The sequence below is a fragment of the Triticum urartu genome, chromosome 7A (genome assembly GCF_056163025.1).
Source record: "Triticum urartu cultivar PI428250 chromosome 7A, HENAU_Tu73, whole genome shotgun sequence".
NCBI classification, from domain to species: Eukaryota; Viridiplantae; Streptophyta; class Magnoliopsida; order Poales; family Poaceae; genus Triticum; species Triticum urartu.
Genome location: NC_141879.1, coordinates 132,340,490 through 132,359,894, shown reverse-complemented (window position 1 = coordinate 132,359,894; position 19,405 = coordinate 132,340,490). Strand labels below are relative to the sequence as shown.

At 47.0% G+C, this 19,405-nt stretch overlaps 1 long non-coding RNA gene and 1 pseudogene across 2 annotated transcripts; both read left to right on the top strand.

Annotated features, from left to right (window-relative positions):
- The first annotated feature begins 10,326 nt into the window (after positions 1-10,326).
- On the top strand, positions 10,327-13,132 carry LOC147958520 (uncharacterized; annotated as a pseudogene). The gene is made up of 2 exons (XR_015612049.1): positions 10,327-12,958; positions 13,034-13,132. The product of XR_015612049.1 is annotated as an uncharacterized LOC147958520 (transcript).
- A 1,902-nt stretch (positions 13,133-15,034) lies between these two features.
- LOC147958519 (uncharacterized) lies at positions 15,035-18,063 on the top strand. Its single transcript, XR_015612050.1, has 8 exons — positions 15,035-15,216; positions 15,445-15,546; positions 15,671-16,041; positions 16,124-16,367; positions 16,447-16,704; positions 16,782-16,820; positions 16,902-17,154; positions 17,890-18,063. It is a non-coding gene; the product is annotated as an uncharacterized LOC147958519 (long non-coding RNA).
- Positions 18,064-19,405: the final 1,342 nt, after the last annotated feature.

Sequence of the window (19,405 nt, the reverse complement as noted above, 5' to 3'; positions counted from 1 at the left end):
CGTTCCTCTATATAAGGTGTTTTTGTTTTTTTTATAAAATTCCACAATGTAAGGTGCATTTCTTCTAATTCCCCGTAATTCCTTTTCTGACCCTCTAGAAAAAGGAAATTATATCTCCCCTGATTGCATGTATCTCTTTCTTCCCTTGCCTAAATGTTTTACTTGCCTCTAATAAACGAATTAGATAGGGGTAATCTGGTCCTAAATTATCTATAGTTACATGCCTTGGTCACCGTGCTAGAAATAATACACCTTACATAAAGAAATGGAGGGATGACCTACTAATAAAGTAAGGTGTGTTTCTTTGATTTTTCTTATCCGTTCACTCATATCTTATTTTTCTTCTACTATCCGAGGTGGTAATAATTTTTTGGACGCGTCTAGGGAGTGGCCGACTGCTCCCTAGCGCTCCGGAGTGGCCTGCCAAAAAAGAAAATATTTGGTCTCCTAATATATAAAAGGAAATAATTTGTCTCCTCTTATATTTATACAAGGAAAATTCCAATCCATACTAGGAAAGTATCATGTAAACAGAAAAAAGGAGAAATAATTACAAAAGCTCTCATGTGAATAGATGTGAGTGCATTTTCTATATATTTTCTTTTTTTATAGAAAGGCATAACTTTTAAACCGTGCGTCAAAATTAAGATCCGTTTCACCATTAGAATGCATGGGACGTGCTTTTGAAAACTAGATCCCGCATTGGTATGTTCCGACGAACTTGTTTTGTGTGCAATTTAGTGCCCGTTCGGTGCAATTCTCTAGAAGTCGATGTGCAACTGGCTGATAGTTATTGTGCAACTTTCTCTCTATTCGTGGACTTGCTGTTTATAGTCATACAAACATGTGTTAAGACATTTATTCGGGTTTCCAACTTTCTAAAAAATCATTACTTTTGGCTCGAACATAGGAATTAAGATCTGATTTCACTATAGGAATCCTCGCGACGTGCTCTTTGAAACTAGATCCCGTGTAGTTATTTTCGATGACCTTTTTGTATGCAATTTAGTCACCGTTTGGTGCAACTGTCTAGCCGTTGACGTACACCTACCTGGCAGTCGATGTGCAAATTTCCCCCAACCCATGTACATGTGGTAATCGTTGATGACGCCTCCACTCCAAACTATCGCATACCAGTGAGATGTACAACTTCGTTTGCTGCCCGGACCAACTGCCTGGTAGTCGCCGTGCATGTACAACTCTACAACCGTTCGTCAGAAACTATCTGACGAGAGTGTGTAACTCTGCGGTCCGTGCGTGAGCAACTATGTAGACCAGGGAGTACAACTACGCAGTCGTGCGTGAGCAACTACTCCCCCCTCCCGTGTGTGTGCAGCTACCATAGTCGTGCGTGAGAAACTATGCCGACAAAAGCATGCAACTCCATGTCCGTTCTTGGGTCAACTATGCCATCACGCGTGTGCAACTCCCACAGTCATGTGATATACTATGCTAACGAGAGTGTGCAACTCTACAACCATCCGTGATAACCTATTGGAGAAGAGTGTGCAACTATGCAATCCGTGCATGAGCAACTATGTCGACCAGGGGTGTTCTCTGCAATTGCTTGTAAGCAACTACTCCATCGCGCTTGTGCAACTCCTGTAGCCAATGAGAGTGGACACCTATGCGACCGATAGTATGCAATTCCACGTCCGTGCGTGCGCGACTATGTGGACGAGAGTGTGCAACTCCGCCGCCACACGTGTGCGACTATGCCGACAAAAGTGTGCAGCTCTGTGGCTGTGCGTGAGCTACTATGCCGACAAGAGTGTGCAAATCCTTGGTCGTGCGTGTGCGACTATGCCGTCGGCATAACTCTATGGCCATGCATGAGCTACTACGCAGACGAGAGTGTGCAACTCTTCGGTCATGCGCGTGCGACTATGTCGACGAGAGCATGCATCTCTGTGGTTGTGCGTGTGTGACTATGTCAATGAGAGTGTGCAACTCTACGGGTTGATATGTCTCCAACGTAGCTATAATTTGAAGTATTCATGCTATATTTACATGAGTTTTATATGTTTTTCGTGTAGTCTTGTATTATTTTTATGGACTAACTTATTGATCTAGTGCCCAGTGTTAGTTTCTGTTTTTGCATGTTTTTTGTTTTGCAGAAATACCCTACCAAATGAAGTCCAAATGCGATAAAAATTTGCTGAGATTTATTTGGAATTATGTGATTTTTTGGAGGAAGAATCAATGCAAGACGGTTCTCAAGCGCCCCATGAGGCACCAGGGTGGGCCCACCCCCCTAGGCGCGCCCAGGTGGCTTGTGGGCACCTCATAGGTCGGTTGATGCCCTTATTTCGCCGTAAGAAAGATAATTTCCAGATAAAAATCCCCTCAAAATTTTATCCCAATAAGAGTTAGGGATCTCCGGGAATATAAGAAATGGTTTTCTGCCAGAGACAGGGTTGTAGAAACAGAAGACAACAGAGAGATCCAATCTAGGGGAGAGCTCCATCTCCCCCTGAGGTCCAAGGAAGAAGAAGAAGGAGGACCCCCTGCCCGTCTCCTCCGGTGGCGACTGAACGCCGTGGGGGTCATCTCCTCCATCACCATCACTATCGACTTTTCCTCTGTTCTCATGGTGATGTGTGAGTTGTTCACCCCCGAAGCTGAGGGTATGTTCTAGTATCCATGTGTTTGATCTTAACAATGGGGTTTTGTTGCAAATGGTTACTTTCTGAGTCCTTTGGCCATTTGGGTGACCTTATGGTTTTTAGTTTCTACATTTTTCCGGTCACACTCATAAGGTGCTGCAAGCATGTAAAAGTTCTTGATTTAAGGAGAATTGGAATCCTCTGACCAACCATGTCCTTCATTTAATAATAGCCATGGCATGGACCTATATATATATCTGCAATATCTCAAGATACTACTACTAGGTAGTAGTAAGGTCGGTCGACCACTAGAAAGTGATTTCGGCTACTTTGTCCCATAGTCCTAGCAATTGTGGTCAGTGGAAGCCATAGCTAAACTCCTTAAACACTGGATCAGAGAAGCAACTCACCTGTGAGTAGGAAGAGTGAAGGGAGATGTATACAGACGATGCTTACCTTGATGTATTTTCATTGGTACCGAGATAATATATTCACACAATGCGGAGGCACAAGTTGCAAGATTAGGAGTAGGAGGCATCAGGGATTGCAAGGCTACAACATGGACGTGTGTGCCATCCTGGTCACGCAGTTGGTGCTCCGGTGCAGCTTCGGCGCCTCCGAAGCTAACTGCCCCACGTACTATTTGGCTTGCTCTGCATGGACATGCTGTTCTCTGTCGTTAGTGGAAGTGTGGAACGCCTGGACGGTATCCGACTAGTTCATGATGCCCCACCTTGTCCCGCCAAGCCACCGGATGAACACATCCAGCTCTGATGACATGTTGCTTTGCAGCATTAATCACCAACTGGTATCGTAGCATTAGGCCTCTGGCACCACTTATTTACATTTTGGTAGCTAGTTTTACTTCATGGACTGGTCTCTGAGCTGATGCATATGCTTTGGCTTCATTCTAGTAACGGAGCCGGCTAGAGCAACACTGCTATTCTAAAAAAATTGTCTATCTGTGAATGTTTGCCTATGCGTTTCCAGAATTGGTACCTCCGAAACCCCATGCTGTACTTACCAGCTACCACCACTACAACACGTATGTCATTAGGAGGCATTTTTTTGCCAGCGTTTTTGCTAAACGCCTCAAAATCATGGTATTGACGGCACTTTTCAAAAGTGCCTCCGAAGCTCGCAGCCTTCAAGGGCAGTTTTAGAAAATGCCTTCTAAACAGGGAAAAACAAGGCGTTCTACAATGTTGGCCCAAACTATCTACTGGCAGAACTGCCGAGGATCAGAGACACAGACGATCTATACCGCAGCTAACTGAAGCTAGCAGGACACAAGTGAAGCACGCACACACTCGTTGTGGAGATGCTCACGTAGTGAGGCTGGTTGTAGTACTACTACTCTTGGATTGCTTTGGTGCTAACTTGAGTGAGTTACAACGGGAGGGGTGGTGCTGTTTATATAGCACTTACAAACCGACATATGAGCTGCTTGAGCTCAGCCCTTACATCATCAACAGCTTCTACGTCACTGCTGACCTACAATAGTAGAAAATCAAAATGATCTTGCCAACTTACTGCTACTGCCTTCATAGCTAAGTAATCTGCTACTACTGGTGCATGCATGCTGCCGACATGCAGCCTTCGGAGACAAGTTTGACACAACATTCTCCCCCTCAAACTTGTCGAAGAAGCTTGGTGCCCATGATCCCAACCTTGTCGCGTAGTTCCTGGAACCGGACGCGACCAAGTGCCTTCGTCAGAATGTCCGCCTTCTGCTCACCAGTCCGGATGAACTCCACGATCACCGTACCCTTCTCGACGCAGTCACGTATAAAGTGATAGCGGAGATCGATGTGCTTGCTGCGGTCGTGAAGCACTGGATTCTTGCAGAGGGAAATCGCCGACTTGTTGTCGACGAAGATGAGCGCAGGGGTTGTGTCCTGATTTAGCATCTCGCCGAGAAGGCGAGCAAGCCAAATGCCTTGACAGGCTGCTGTAGCTGCCGCGATGTACTCCGCCTCGCACGAAGATACGGCGACAACCTTCTGCCTCACCGATTGCCAGTTGACGGGACTGTTCCCGAGAAGGAACAGTATGCCCGAGGTGCTCTTTCGGGAGTCCACGTCACCAGCATGGTCGGAGTCGCTGTACCCAACCAAGCTCTCGTCGTCGCCACGACGATACACGCATCCATGAGTGAGCGTACCCGCGATGTACCGGAGCAGGTGCTTGACGGCAGCGAGATGATCGCTTGTCGGGGCTTCCATGAACCTACTCAGGTACCCGGCAACGAACGTGATGTCCGGTCGGGTGTGCACGAGGTACCTGAGGCTCCCGATGATGCTACGGTAGAGTGTAGCATCCACCGCCTTCTCCGGGCTCTCCTTGCTGAGCTTCAGCCGTGCCTGCATTGGAGCGTGCACGGCATGGCAGTCCTTCATGCCTGCTCGCTCGAGCATCTTGGTGGCGTAGGCCGTTTGTGTGATCGTGATGCGACCACCCTCCTGGTTCACCTCAAGCCCGAGGTAGTACCGGAGCAGCCCAAGGTCGCTCATGCTGAAGAGACGATGCATCTCTCCCTTGAAGCATTGAACCTCTTTAGGCTCTGCCCCGGCGATGACCAGGTCGTCGACGTAGATGCCGACGATGAGCAGCGTGTTCGCGATGCCACGCGAGTACACACCGTGCTCAGAAGCGCTGCGTGAGAACCCAAGGGATGCGAGGCTTGCATCGAACTTGGCGTTCCACACCCTTGGGGCTTGCCGGAGACCATACAGGGCCTTGTGTAGTCGATACACGCCCTGCTCGTGGCCCTTGGCAACGAACCCGGGTGGTTGGGAGACGTACACCTCCTCATTAAGGTCGCCATTGAGAAACGCCGACTTGACGTCCATGTGGTGTACCCCCCACCCGCGGTGAGCGGCCACGACAAGGATGAGCCGCACAGACTCCAGCCTTGCCACCGGAGCGAAGACTTCCTCGAAGTCCACTCCCTCACGCTGCACATAGCCCTTTGCAACGAGGCGAGCCTTGTGCTTGACAATGGCGCCGTGCTCGTCCTTCTTCACCTTGAACACCCACTTGAGCCTGATGGCTCGGTGCCCAGCAGGCAGTGTGGTGAGTGTCCAAGTGGCGTTGTCATTGAGCGACGCCAGCTCGTCTAGCATCGCGTGGCGCCAGCAATCCTCTTGCTCGGCCTCCGCGAACGTGGTCGGCTCCTCGCCGGCCATCAGATGCAAGACCTCATCGTCATCAGCATCCTCATCCTCGGGTTGTTGCGGTATTGCCGCAACCTCGTCGAGGAGATCCCCCATGCGCCGAAACCTGTGGGGGGCGTCAACGCTGTCGTCGGCGTCGAATAGCTCCGACCTCGCCATTGGCGGGGTTGCGAACTACCTCCCGGGACCCACCTTGCTTGACGTCGGGGTGTCCGGGGACGGTGTTCTCGGGGTTGCGGTTCCCGGATCCACACTTCCCAGGCTTCCTGGGGTGGAACTTCCCGGGGTCTTGTTTCCCGGGGTCCTAGAGTACATCGGGTACTCCACGATGAAGGAGCTGCTTGCCGGGGCCTCCCCCGACGCCTCCCAAGTCCATCGCACGTCTTCGTCGAAGATGACATCGCGCAAGACATGCACACGCTTTGAGACGGGGTCGTACATCTTGTACGCCTTAGAGCCCGTCTCGTAGCCCATGAACACCATTGGGGTGCTCCTGTCGTCGAGCTTCTTCAGCTGTGGGCGCGTCATCTTGACGTGCCCGACGCAGCCAAAGGTGCGGAGGAAGCATACATCGGGTTTCCTCCCATACCACGCCTCGTAAGGCGTTTTTCCATCGACACTCCTTGTGAAGGAGCGGTTGAGGATGAAGATGGCCGTGAGCATGGCCTCCCCCCAATACGTGCTCGGCACCTGCTTTGCCTTGAGCATGCAGCGTGCCATCCCGAGCACCGTCTGGTTCCTCCGCTCGACGACGCCATTCTGCTGCGGCGAGTAAGGGGCTGTGAGGTGACGTTGCACCCCTTTCTCGTCGCAGTGCTTGTAGAACGTGGCCGACATGAACTCGCCGCCACGGTCCGTGCGCAGCACGCGCAGCTTTTGGCCACACTCGACCTCTGCCGCCGCTTGCTGCTTGACCATGGCTTGCTCCGCCTCATCCTTGGAGGCGAGGAGCAGCACCCACATGAACCTGCTATAGTCGTCGACGAGCAGCAGGATGTAGCGACGCCCTCCTGGTGTTGCCGGGGTGATTGGGCCGCAGAGGTCCCCGTGAACCAGCTCCAGGGGTTTCTGCGCCCGATAGCGTGCCTTTTCTGGAAAGGGCAGGCGCCGCTGCTTCTCGGCAAGACACGCATCGCACAACTCATCGGCATGCTCGATGTGAGGTAGCCCATGAACGAGGTTTCCTCGCGCCATCTTCCGCAACCCGTCGAAGTGCTGGTGTCCTAGCCGGGCATGCCAACGCCACGCGTCGGAGACATGGCCCACGGCAAGGCACACAGGATGCACGGGTCGAAAGAAGAGCTTGTAGAGGCGGTTTGCCGAGCGGGTTACCTCGATGAGCAGCCTCTTCTGCTGGTCGCGCACGGTGAGAACACCGCGCCGGATGCCGATGTCGAACCAGCCCTCGTCGAGCTGTCCAACACTCACGACACTGCTCTTGAGCGCCGGGATGAAGTAGACGTCCGTGAACGCCCTGTGATCACCCCCTTTGTCGGCGAAGACGACGGTTCCACGCCCGTGGATCTCCACCACGGATCCGTCCGCGAACCGCACCTTCCCGGTGATTGAGCGGTCCAGCTCCGCGAACGCGTCGACCGAACCAGTCATGTGGTTCGTGACGCCGGTGTCGAGGAACCAACCCTCACTTTGCTTGCCGCCTGCAAGCGTGGGTGTGGTCATGGCTCTCTCCTCGTTGAGGAAGACGTAGCCGCACGCACATGCCGTTGTCAGGGAGCCATCTCCCGTCAACACGGTGGACCCCGAACACTTTGTTGTCGGGGTGTGGCTGACCTGAGTCTCCGTGCGCTCCTGCACGGAGTCGATGGTTGCCAGCATCATGGTCGGAGCATGGTCCGCCATATGCGTCGTTGCCGCGCCAACTTACGCGACCTCGTCGGGTCCCGAGTTCGGGGACGGCGTCGCTGGGGTGTGGCTCCCCCACACCCGAGCCTTCATCGCCTCCCAGTCGACAGGCCCCGAGAACGTCGTTGTCGAGGTGTGGCCTGTCACTGGAGTGATGGTTCCCATGGACGGGTTCCGTGCCTCCTGCACAGAATGGGTGGTTGTCGGAGCCGTGGTCGCGAGAGACGCTGTGCTCTCCTGCACGGGCTCGACTCTTGCCAGCATCATTGCCGGCCCGCCGTCCACGTCAGCTTGGACGAGGTTTGTCGTTGCCGCGGCTGCCTCGTCGGCTTTCCTCCTGCGGCAATCCCGGATCCAGTGACCCGGCATGTTGCAGTAGCGGCACTTGCCGTCGTTGCCAGCGCCTCGCCCTGCCTGGCTTGGCTTGCGACCGCGGTTGCCGCCGCCGCTCTGGGCGCGGCCTCCGCCTCTGCCACGACCTCTGCTTCCCGTGGGGGCGCCTCCCCCACTGCCGGAAGAGCCATCGCGGCCGCGCTGCTGAAGCTGCGCGTCCCACTGCTCCCTGGTGAGTAGTAGTTCACCGCCAGCATGGTTGTCGGCTTCATCGACGCGCTCCTCGACGACCTTCAGCCGCCCTACCAGCTCCTCGATCGTCATGGTGGAGAGATCCACCAAGCTCTCGATGGACCAGGCCAGTTGCTTGTACTGCCTGGGGACGACGCGGAGAAACTTGAGAATCACCATCTTGTTGTCGATGGGATCTCCGAGCGTTGCGAGATCATTGACGAGACCTTGCAGCCGCAAGGCAAAGTCGTCGACTTGTTCACCGGCCTTAAACCGGATCTCCTCATACTGGAGGCGCAAGGTCTGGGCCTTCGACTCCCGTACGCGCTCCACGCCGATGCGCAGAGTCTTGATGGTGTCCCATGCTTCCTTGGCCGTCTCCTTGGCGCCAAGGGTGAGCACCATCTCCTCTAGGACGGAGCGCAAGATCGCCTCCATCGCCAGCCGGTCCTCCTCATACTCGACATCGCCGATTTCCACAGCTTTCCACATATGCCGCGCCTCCATGATGACTTTCATCATGACCGACCAACTGGGGTAGTTGGTCCGCGTGAGGAGAGGGAAGGAGGTGCTGGACATGCCCACGTCACGCACGGAGCGTGGCGCACCCAGCTCACCTCCCGGCCTACCTCGCAGCGCGAGCGCGTCCGCCGCACGGGTGTCCTCAGCCGAGCTATGCTCGGCGGTCTTGGAGCCGTCGCCAGCGACGCCTTCCTTCGTCATATGCTTCGGCATAACCTAAGGCTCTGATACCAATTGTTGGCCCAAACTATCTACTGGCAGAACTGCCGAGGATCAGAGGCACAGACGATCTATACTGCAGCTAACTGAAGCTAGCAGGACACAAGTGAAGCACGCACACACTCGTTGTGGAGATGCTCACGTAGTGAGGCTGGTTGTAGTACTACTACTCTTGGATTGCTTTGGTGCTAACTTGAGTGAGTTACAACGGGAGGGGTGGTGCTGTTTATATAGCACTTACAAACCGACATATGAGCTGCTTGAGCTCAGCCCTTACATCATCAACAGCTTCTACGTCACTGCTGACCTACAATAGTAGAAAATCAAAATGATCTTGCCAACTTACTGCTACTGCCTTCATAGCTAAGTAATCTGCTACAACTGGTGCATGCATGCTACCGACATGCAGCCTTCGGAGACAAGTTTGACACAACATACAAAAGTGCCACGGAGCGTAGCCAGCGTTTTGGTGTGAAACAACCCTCCCCGCTGCGTTCCAAGGTAAAAAATAACAGAGGTCCTCCAAAAACAAAAAACAGAGGAACACCTTGTCGTCGTGTTTGTTCCTGAAAATCAAAAAACAGAGCTTCTCCGCGGTGGGCGCCTCGTCGTCTTTGCCGCTGGCGCCTGCTCCGCCACCGGCGCTCCACGCCGGAGCCTCTGCATCCACCGCGACCTGCACCGCCATCCCCACTCCGTGCCTTCCCTCTCTCGTCCCCAATCTCGGGGTGGGATTCATAGTGCACGGTGAAGAAGAAGGGGAGATCCAAGCTCGGAGAGGAGGAGGAAGATCAAGTGGTCCAGGCCACGAACTCATCAGCGGTGACCCCCCCACCCCCAACCCACGCCAGAGAAGCCCATGCCAGGTTGCTGCTGATCTGACGCTCTACTGCACACAAGGTGTTCGAGGTAATGCCTCTTCATTTTTGTAGTTCATTTTTCTTCCAGTTTTTGTTGGTGCTAGACTTATCGATGAAGAATCATTATGTGATGACATCTAGGATTAACTTGTACTGTGTGTCATGTTCTTCTTGTAATTATACTAGGAGTGTGGCAACTTGTCCTGTTGAAATTGGAGTTTGTTTGTTGTTGCCTTGTGTGCATGGTGGCCTTCTGTTCATGTTAGAAAACTTCACACAAGGAGTAAGCTATATAGATAGACTGATAATCCAACTGCAGGTGCATTTGGCATTTCTATATAAAACATCCCTACTGTGTTACTTCTAATCTTGTTGCATCAGGTTTCAGCTACACTGTTTTCTTGCTACACGTGAGGTCTTCTATATTGAACATCCCTTTGATTCCGCTAATAGTAAACTGATATTGCTTTTAGAAATTTCTCTTTGATGCATTCAAATATTTATTGTAGAATTTTATGTGGTCTCTGCTTTAACGTGTCGTAGAACTTGGGTCTGTTCAGTTGAGAATGGATAAGAGTTGGATGCGAGCAGCAAGGTCTTCCGCTGAGTATTCTGAAGGAACTATCAACTTCATACAATTTTGCTTTTTGTGAGTCAGCAAAAATAGTAGGATTCTCTGCCCTTGCAAGATATGTGTAAACTCTCGTTGGTTAGGTGAGAATGAAGTCTATGATCATTTGATTTGCGATGGATTCATGTCCAGATATACCACATGGATTCACCATGGAGAAAGTATGCGGCCCTCCGAAGCAACTACTGGTCCTAGTTCACAGTTTGAAGAATATGCTGATAGTGATGAGATGGATGAGATGCTACTAGAAGGATTTGGAATGTACGATACTCGTACTTTAGGAGAGGAGCAAGAGTCTGAAGATGATTTGGACGATGATGCTGAGGCATACTATAGATTAGTTAATGATGGATGCCAAGAGTTGTACCCGGGTTGCAAAAGATTCTCAAAGCTGCAATTTTTGGTGAGGTTGCTTCATATCAAGAATATGAGGGGAATGAGCAATGTCTGCTTTGATGAGGTATTGATGCTAATTAAGGAGGCACTTCCAGAAGGTCAGGCGTTGCCCAAAAATTTTCATGGGGCCAAAAAGTTTGTGAGAGCCATTGGTATTGGATATGATAGTATAGATGCATGAAAAAATGATTGCATTCTATTTAGGAAGGAACATGCTGATGCCATATCATGTCCAGTGTGTGGCACAAGTAGATGGAAGAGCATAAATACTGGAGTTGATGGAAGGCGTGTCCACAAGGTGCCTCAAAAGGTGGTTCGTCATTTCCCGCTAAAGAAGAGACTCCAAAGGTTGTTCGCTTCTACAAAGACGTCATCAGATATGAGGTGGCACAGCGAAGGCCGCACAAAGGACGGTTTGATACGACACCCAGCTGGTTCACCTGCATGGAAACACTTTGATGCTATTCACAAAGACTTCAGTTCAGAAGTTTGCAATGTTAGATTTGGATTGGGAGCTGATGGTTTCAACCCTTTTGGAAATATGAATCTCTCATATAGCATATGGCCTATCGTCTTGATCCCCTACAACCTTCCTCCATGGATTTGTATGAAGCAATCAAACTTTATCCTCTCTGTCATCATTCCTGGTAAAAAATCTCCAGGGAAAGACATGGATGTTTACATGCAGCTGACCATAGATGATCTTCTGGAGCTTTGGAATGATGGAGTCTGGACTTATGATGCCTCTCGATCTAAGAAGTTTCTCTTACGTGCCGCACTACTATGGACAATAAGTGATTGGCCTGGGCGTGGATCTTCGTCTGGAGAAAATATAGTAGTTTGCTCCCATTGTCTATCAGAGACATGCTCTCTTTGGTTAAAGAATGGACATAGGAAATGCTATATGGGACATCGCAGATTCTTGGAACCTAATCACGAGTTTCGATTTGATGCTGAGTCATTTGATGGTTTTGAGGAACATCAAGAGCCTCCCGTTCCCCTTTCATCACATGCTATTTCAATATTGACAAAGGACATGAAAACTACATATGGGAAACTGCAGCAGAAGAGCAGCAGGAAGCGACACCGTAATCAGGTAGATGAGAATGATATAAGCGTGCAGCAAGACACTTCAATATTCAGAAAGAGAAGTTGCTTCTTTCAGCTGCCATACTGGGAAACACTTCTATTGCGTCATAATCTGGATCCTATGCACATATAGAAGAATGTGTTTGAGAATATTGCCCATACCCTTCTGAATGTTAGCAAAAGATCAAAGGATAATCTAAATGCACGTCTTGACCTACAACAATTGAATATACGCCAAGACCAACATCCAGATTTAACTGGGAGTAAACCATACCTACCTCCAGCATTATACTACTTGGATTCACACGGTGCTAAGATGTTTTGCCAGGTTCTAAAGGATGCTAGGTTTCCTGAGGGCTATGCATCCAACTTGCACAACAAATTGGATATAGTGAGAAAGAGATTAAATGGACTAAAGAGCCATGACCGTCATATTATAATGCGTGATCTGTTGCCCTTAGCCATTAGGAGAACTTTGCCTGAAGATGTTTGTATTCCATTGATGCGTTTGTGCAACTACTTCAAGCAATTATACTCTAAGGTTATCAATGTGAGTGAGATACAAAAGTTGGAGGATGAGATTCCTGAAATCATGTGTCAATTGGATAAAGTATTTCCTCCTGCCTTTTTTGACATCATGGAACACTTGACCATTCATCTTGCAACTGAAGTACGGATTGCTGGACCGGTGCATTACCGAAGCATGTGGGCTGTTGAGAGGTTTTTGGGCAAGCTAAAGAGTATGATCCATACGCTAAGTCACCCAGAGGGATCAATAGCAGAGGGATATGTTTTGGGTGATACTCTTACATTTTGCTCAAGATATTTGCATGGTTGTCCAACCATATTCACTCAAACAGGACGACATAATGATTGTATTGGCCCCAATGACTCGACAAACCATCAAACATACTTGAGAATAGTCGGTCGTCCTTTATTTGGTCCTTGTGTTGAAGAACTAGACTACACGTCATCGATCCAAGCTCAAAGATATGTGTTGGTCAATTACCCCCACATTGCTCCATATGTCCAGTAAGTTTCTCACCACTTGTTCCACACTCTCCATACTCTCTGAACTAGTAGTAACCCTCTCTCATGTGCATGTAGACAACATCATGATATTCTATCAGCGGGTCAACGCAAAAGGATACGTGATGTAGAACATGACCATCACAATAGTTTCCACACTTGGTTTGCTGACCATGTAAGTGCTATGATCTCACGCTAAAATTCTTGAAGCGCTTCATGTGGTGATATTGCATTGACTATGTTATGTCTCTAGGTTCAATCATTGATTTCCAATAATGTTAAGATCCCTGAAGAAGTTAAAGTCTTAGCACAAAAGCCATATCGGATGGTGAGAAAGTACAATGCTTACTCTATAAATGGATGCACTTTCCACACAAGGGGATATGGTGACGGAAAAGAAGCGCAATGTGATGGAGTATCTATGATTGCAAAGACATCTAGTTTCTCAAGTGCTAAAGATAAGAATCCAGCTTTAGGAGATGTTGTTTATTATGGCCGAATCACTGAAATAGTTGAGCTGAATTATTCAAACAAAGGCAGCATGGTTTTATTCAAGTGTGATTGGGTCGACAGTGTTCACCCTGATGCTGGGGTTCGAAAGGACCCATATGGAATAACTGAGGTGAATTTTAACCATTTGCTAAGCAGTGGCAGCGACATATTTGATGAGCCATTTATCCTCGCAACTCAAGCCACCCAAGTATATTATGTACAAGATTCTATAGAGAAGGATTGGTACGCTGTGGTTCATCCACCTACAAGAGACTTCTTTGATATGGAGGCTAGAATTGATGGGCATGAAGAATATTAGGCTAGGATTAGGTGAGAGCTATTGATTGTTTTTGGACTGAATTTCAATTGATTGTTTTTATCTTAGTTTTGATACCGTCTTTTCTAACCGAGTTTCAAATTGTACATGCCAGGAAATATGATGACTTCGGGATCAAGATCTGATGCATTCAATCAGTCCCATGTGTCTGACCATGAACGAAGACTGAATGAGCTGAAATATAAAGTCAGAGAAGTTAATCTACCACAAATGGAATGCATCAATGTTATGAAACAAATGAAAATAGAAGCTTCAAACAGGGATAAATTAAAACACTTCACTATGGTAAGCTCTTAAAATACTTGGTGAGCTCTTGTTTTTATTACTTCTGATGGTCTTGAGGAGCTCAACATGGATAACTTTGAAAACTTGTTTTATTGCTCATCTTGTTTTCTTGTATTGATTTTGAAGGATTCCAGAGCTGAAGATGTTGACTTAAGGAGCCATGAGGGAAGTGGTGAGGAAACTGAATCGGAAGATGGAGAAGATGGCGCTGAACATGGTGATGAAACTGAATCGGAAGATGAAGAAGGTGAGTCTAGACAAGAAGATGAACATGAAGAAGAAGAGGAAGTTCGACAAGAACAAGAGCAAACACATGGTTAGTTCTGAGGGCATAAAAGAATTTACATGTGCTTGTTTTGCATGGGCCTAATGGTAGTTCCTATCTGTTCACATACCAGAAGTTGTAGAGAAGACTAGAAGAGGACCTACTCACATGAGGCGCTTCTGGAAAGAACATGATGTTGATAACAAGATTAATTTGAAGTTCAACAGATTTGGTCAGCCATGTGGTTTGAAGACTTGCAAGCTGTCAAATTTTATTGGAACCCTAGTGAAAGGAAAAGAAATGTCCTTAGCTGCTCAAAACTGGAGCAAAGTACCAAAGTTGGAGAAAGAAAAGTTGTGGGGTTCTGTCCAGGTATGTCAACGCAATCTAACATATATATATATATATTTGCATCTTCAACAAACAAGTCATTTTTTCTTCAACGAACAAGTTGTCACAAATGTATTTTATAATATGCTTTTTTCAACATTGATGAGTCATACAAAAGATGGGTGTTGAGATCAGCTAGTAAAAAATGGAAAGACTTCAAGGTTGTTTTAAAGAGGAAATACTACAAAGCTGATTTGTCACGGGCACGGAATATTCTTAATGGTTGTGATAATAGAATTCCAATTGGACAGTGGGAGTGGCTAGTAAAACACTGGAGAACAGAGAAAGCTAAGGTGAGTACTCAATGGTGTAGTTTTTATCCTATGCTAAATATGTGTTCCACATATAAGCTTGTTATGAGTTTCTTCACCATATTTGTGTGTCCAGGAAAAATATGAGAGAAACAAAGCCACTTGGGCATCGCAACTCGAGGGATGCAACGGGACCCACACGGCTGGGTCACGAAGTTTTGCAGTTGTCCTTGATCAAATGGTAATCAATATTCCTTGTTTTATTTTACCCCATAATATTCATTTGCCATGTTCTTTGTGTCAACGGGACCCACACCGCTATGTCGAGGAAGGCTGACCTTACTTATTCTGCCTCCCATATGTACACAACTGAATTGTGGACAGATTTGCTGTCTAGATCTGTTGCCTTAGTGTCTTTGTCCTTTTTAACTTGTGTAACTAGTGTATCAAAATTTCATCTCTGCTTCAGGAGATGGTAGAGGGTAGGGAAATTGGGCGTGCCGAGCTTTACATGGTTACGCATACAAAAAACAATGGATATCCAGTCAACCAACAAAGCGGAGTAAAAGTGGTATGTAGTTCACTTCATAGTGCTCTGTTCTATTATATTCCTAGTTAGCTTTCACTTGATACTGCTGTGTTCAGTGCTTCATAAAATTTATGCTTGCAATCCTACTGTTATATGAACCTTTCAGGATGAAATTAAAAAAAGATTCGGGAAGATCCTTCTTTGATTGGTGAGGAGGCCCGTGATGGTGATCTTTATTCATCAATTTTCCCAAAAGGAAAGAAAGGAAGGCCAAGTGGCCTTGGTCTATTAGTAGGTGGAGTCGCTTCGAAGCGCCTTGCTCAAGTTGAAGCTGAACTACATGTTGCTAAACAAGAGAACATGGAGCTTTGGCATGTGGTGCATACTCTGGTGGCAAATCAAACTTCAATAATGGCCAAGAGTGAGAGAATGGCAGAACAGTACAATGAGCTAAATAGTTTGATCATAGCTTCTAGGGGGTCTGTTGAAATGGGAGGAATTCTAGAAAAGGAGCTTCCAAATAAAGAACCTTCTAAGGTGATTCTTATTTTCATCTCTTATATTCAGTCACATTATTTGAGCATTTACTACTAGCTTAATATGAGTTTCCACATACTAGGACTTGGAAATCATGAATGACGAAGAACAAGCAACTTCACTTTCATATACTACCAAGGCATCCGAGGCAATGGCTGATCCAAGGCAATGGCTACTCTAAGTTGGTGAAGGCATCCCAACTGGAATCAAAGAAAACAGAATCAGCACTACCAAGTCTTGCGCCTGTGCCAAAACCAAAGAAGACAAAGACAACTAAACATAAGAAACCAGGAATATTTCAAACACCGCTCCAAAAGGGGCCAAAGGTGATTTTTCTATATTTGTCTCAACTTATTAACCAACTAGCAAATTAGAAGGGTTACTTAATACTATTGCAACTTACAGGACGGATTAGAAGATACCATAAAGTGTGGCATGGAAGTTAGTTTGACGTCGCCAAACAGTGCAGGTGTGGTGGCAATGGGAACAATTCAGAAAACTGATAGAAAAGCTAAAGCTACTGATGGCTAACCACTAGCTGATTGTGTTGAAGTTCTTGTCAACGTCGTGCTCAAAGAAACAACTGAGCTGCCTCGTGCACAAGGGAAAATAAACAAGATAGGAAATGCCCAAGCTAGGTGTATTCCATGGCCACGCAAAAATGTATGATACATGACACTTTGCTAACTCATTCGCCCTGTTCTTGTATATGCAACTATTCTGAACTCTTTTTTATGCAGATTACGCAAACAGACCGTACTACCGTGCTGCACTCTAAGGTACTGTCATAGGTCATAGTTGTTGTTTTGTGCTCATATTATATATAACTATACATGATTTTTGTTTCTACCCAATTGTAGGTTTCTAGTGTTTGTAGTCAGATGTCTTTCAACAATAGCAAGAATGTGGATCCCAATGAAACAACTACTGGAACTCAGGTGACCAACCATCAGACTGGTTGCAGTACTTCAGAAGGTGCAGTGAGGAATACACTGAAGAGAAAGAAAGTTTCTGAGACAACAAGAATGAAAAAAGGTACTCAAGCAATCTCTGCTACAACCGGAAACAACATACTTAGGAATTCAGGCAGGGAAACATGAAAGATGGTCATAGGTGAGTTGTACATGCCTTTTCCTGTTACTCTTGCATCAAGATTTTCTGTGGATATATAATTTCCTAACCTGAACTTAGTAATAAGTTCGTCTACTATCCTCTTCTCTGCAATCCTTGACAGTACAATATTGTGATCTAAGATGCTCATTTAAGTTGTGATAGTAGCTTTGGTCATTTCTGAATTTTTGAAGATATGTTTCATTGTTGTACAATATTAAACAATAGTTGGTGTTGTACATGTGTAAAGTCTGTACAGTGGTTGCACCTTGAATTGATGGCTCCATGTTTCAGTTCTTAAAAATAGTGCTCGGTGTCTTAGTGTCATGTGGAACCTGGACATTCTAATGGCCAGTGGTGCTTCTCCAAAATGACAAATCTAGTCATATGGTTCACGCGCAAGTAGGATCAGATGGAACAACAGGCATAGGTTTCAGTTTATCCTTTTTTTGCTAGTACCAAGTTGATCATCTATTCAGTGATTCAATCCATGGAGGCAATGACCAATGGTGCAGATTTAAAGCAATACCTGACACCCCTTAATGATCTTTATAATTTACCCATTTTACATTTTACAGTGCTATTTTTTACCTACTCGTGCATGCTGTTGCTGTTTGAATGATAGATTAAGTTTAATGGCGCAAACAAAAATATGTTTAAGTTTTAGTATTTACATCATTTTACATGCCTGTCTCTTTAACCCTGTTACAGTGCTAAGAACAGTCTTTGCTCTTGTAGATGCCATCCGAAAGTCGAAGTTGAAGGTGACACGCAGCTGATTGGTTTCTGTACTTCCAATTGATTGCATCAAGCTGGAACGCTCTTTAATTACATTGTTTTTACAACAGTAGGCAGTGTACCTCTGTGTTACATTGTTATCACAATAGTAGGCAGTGTACTTGTGTTACATTGTTGGCCCTGTGTTGCTGATTGATACTTTGATGTTGCTTTTGAATTTGTGAAGATGTTCTAATGCTTTACATTATTCTCTTGCACGATGGTACTTCTAGTCCATGTAAGCCTCTCAATCTTGTTCTACTATTGTATATATGTGTTTGTACAGTGGTTGCAAATTAGTGAGCTTGCCGTAACAGTGTTTTTAATTCATATTCTTATATGCATGTGTAAAATTTCTGGCATTCTTATGTGCCTCAGAAACATTCTGGAGGCAAGTCAAAAGACGCCACAAAATGGTTTTCGAGGCGATCTTAAGAAATGCCACAAAAAGGTTTTGAAGGCAGTATGAGTTATGCCACACAAATTTTTTTGAGGCAGTATAAGAAATGCTACAAATAGTCTTTGGAGGCATTCCTAAAGATGCCTCAAATTGAGATTGCTGGCATTTAAAAAAAATGCCTTTGTGTTCCTTTTGAGGCATTATTGAAAAATGCCTCCCATTGAGCTTGCTGGCATTTTAAAAATGCCTCTGTGTTGATCTTTTGAGGCGTTCTAGAAAAGTGCCTTCAAAGACCTTTCCCTTCGTGACCATCTCTAGCATATTTTAAAAATGCCTTATATTCTCTAGGCTGGCATTATATGGCCCTTTCGAGGCATTTTAAAGTGCCTCCTATTGATGTCCGTGGTGTAGTGCACTCGTGGCGTATGTGTGCAATTGCATTTTATTTAATCACAAAAAGTTCATGAAAAATGTGAAGAGCATGCCAGATTTGTGCTACTGCCACTACCGAGACAGGGCTCGATGCCGACGGCCAAATGTATGCCGACGGCCCCCGTCAGCCTACTCCAAGCCATGCCGACAGCTGGGTCCAGGCTGTCGGCGCACAATGGCCGTCGGGCTATCCGCGGCTACACCGATGGCCCCCGTCGGCAAAGAAAAGCCGTTGGCTTATCCCAGACTTCGCCTACAGCTGCCGTCGGCATATACTGGCCGTCGGCATACATGCAGGCCCGCTGACCACGCTCGTGACGGGCGGCTAACGACGTCGGATCTATGCCGACGGCGGAGATGGGCGGTCGTCGACATAGATACAGGTGACACGTCATCGATCCAAACCGCACCGACCAAGACCTATGCCAATGGCTCCTGTCGGCACAGATGACACGTCATTGATCCGCGACGCGCCGTCCATCAGCCCTGGCCTAGGCTATGCCGACGGCTTTGCCGTCAGCATAGTTTTTTTTCTTTGCATTTCTTATAGAATTTTTTGTTCCTTTTACGTATTATTAGTTAATTTACTTACATGTAGCATGTGTTAATATAAGCAAAAATACCTTACTTTTTCAATCTATACGG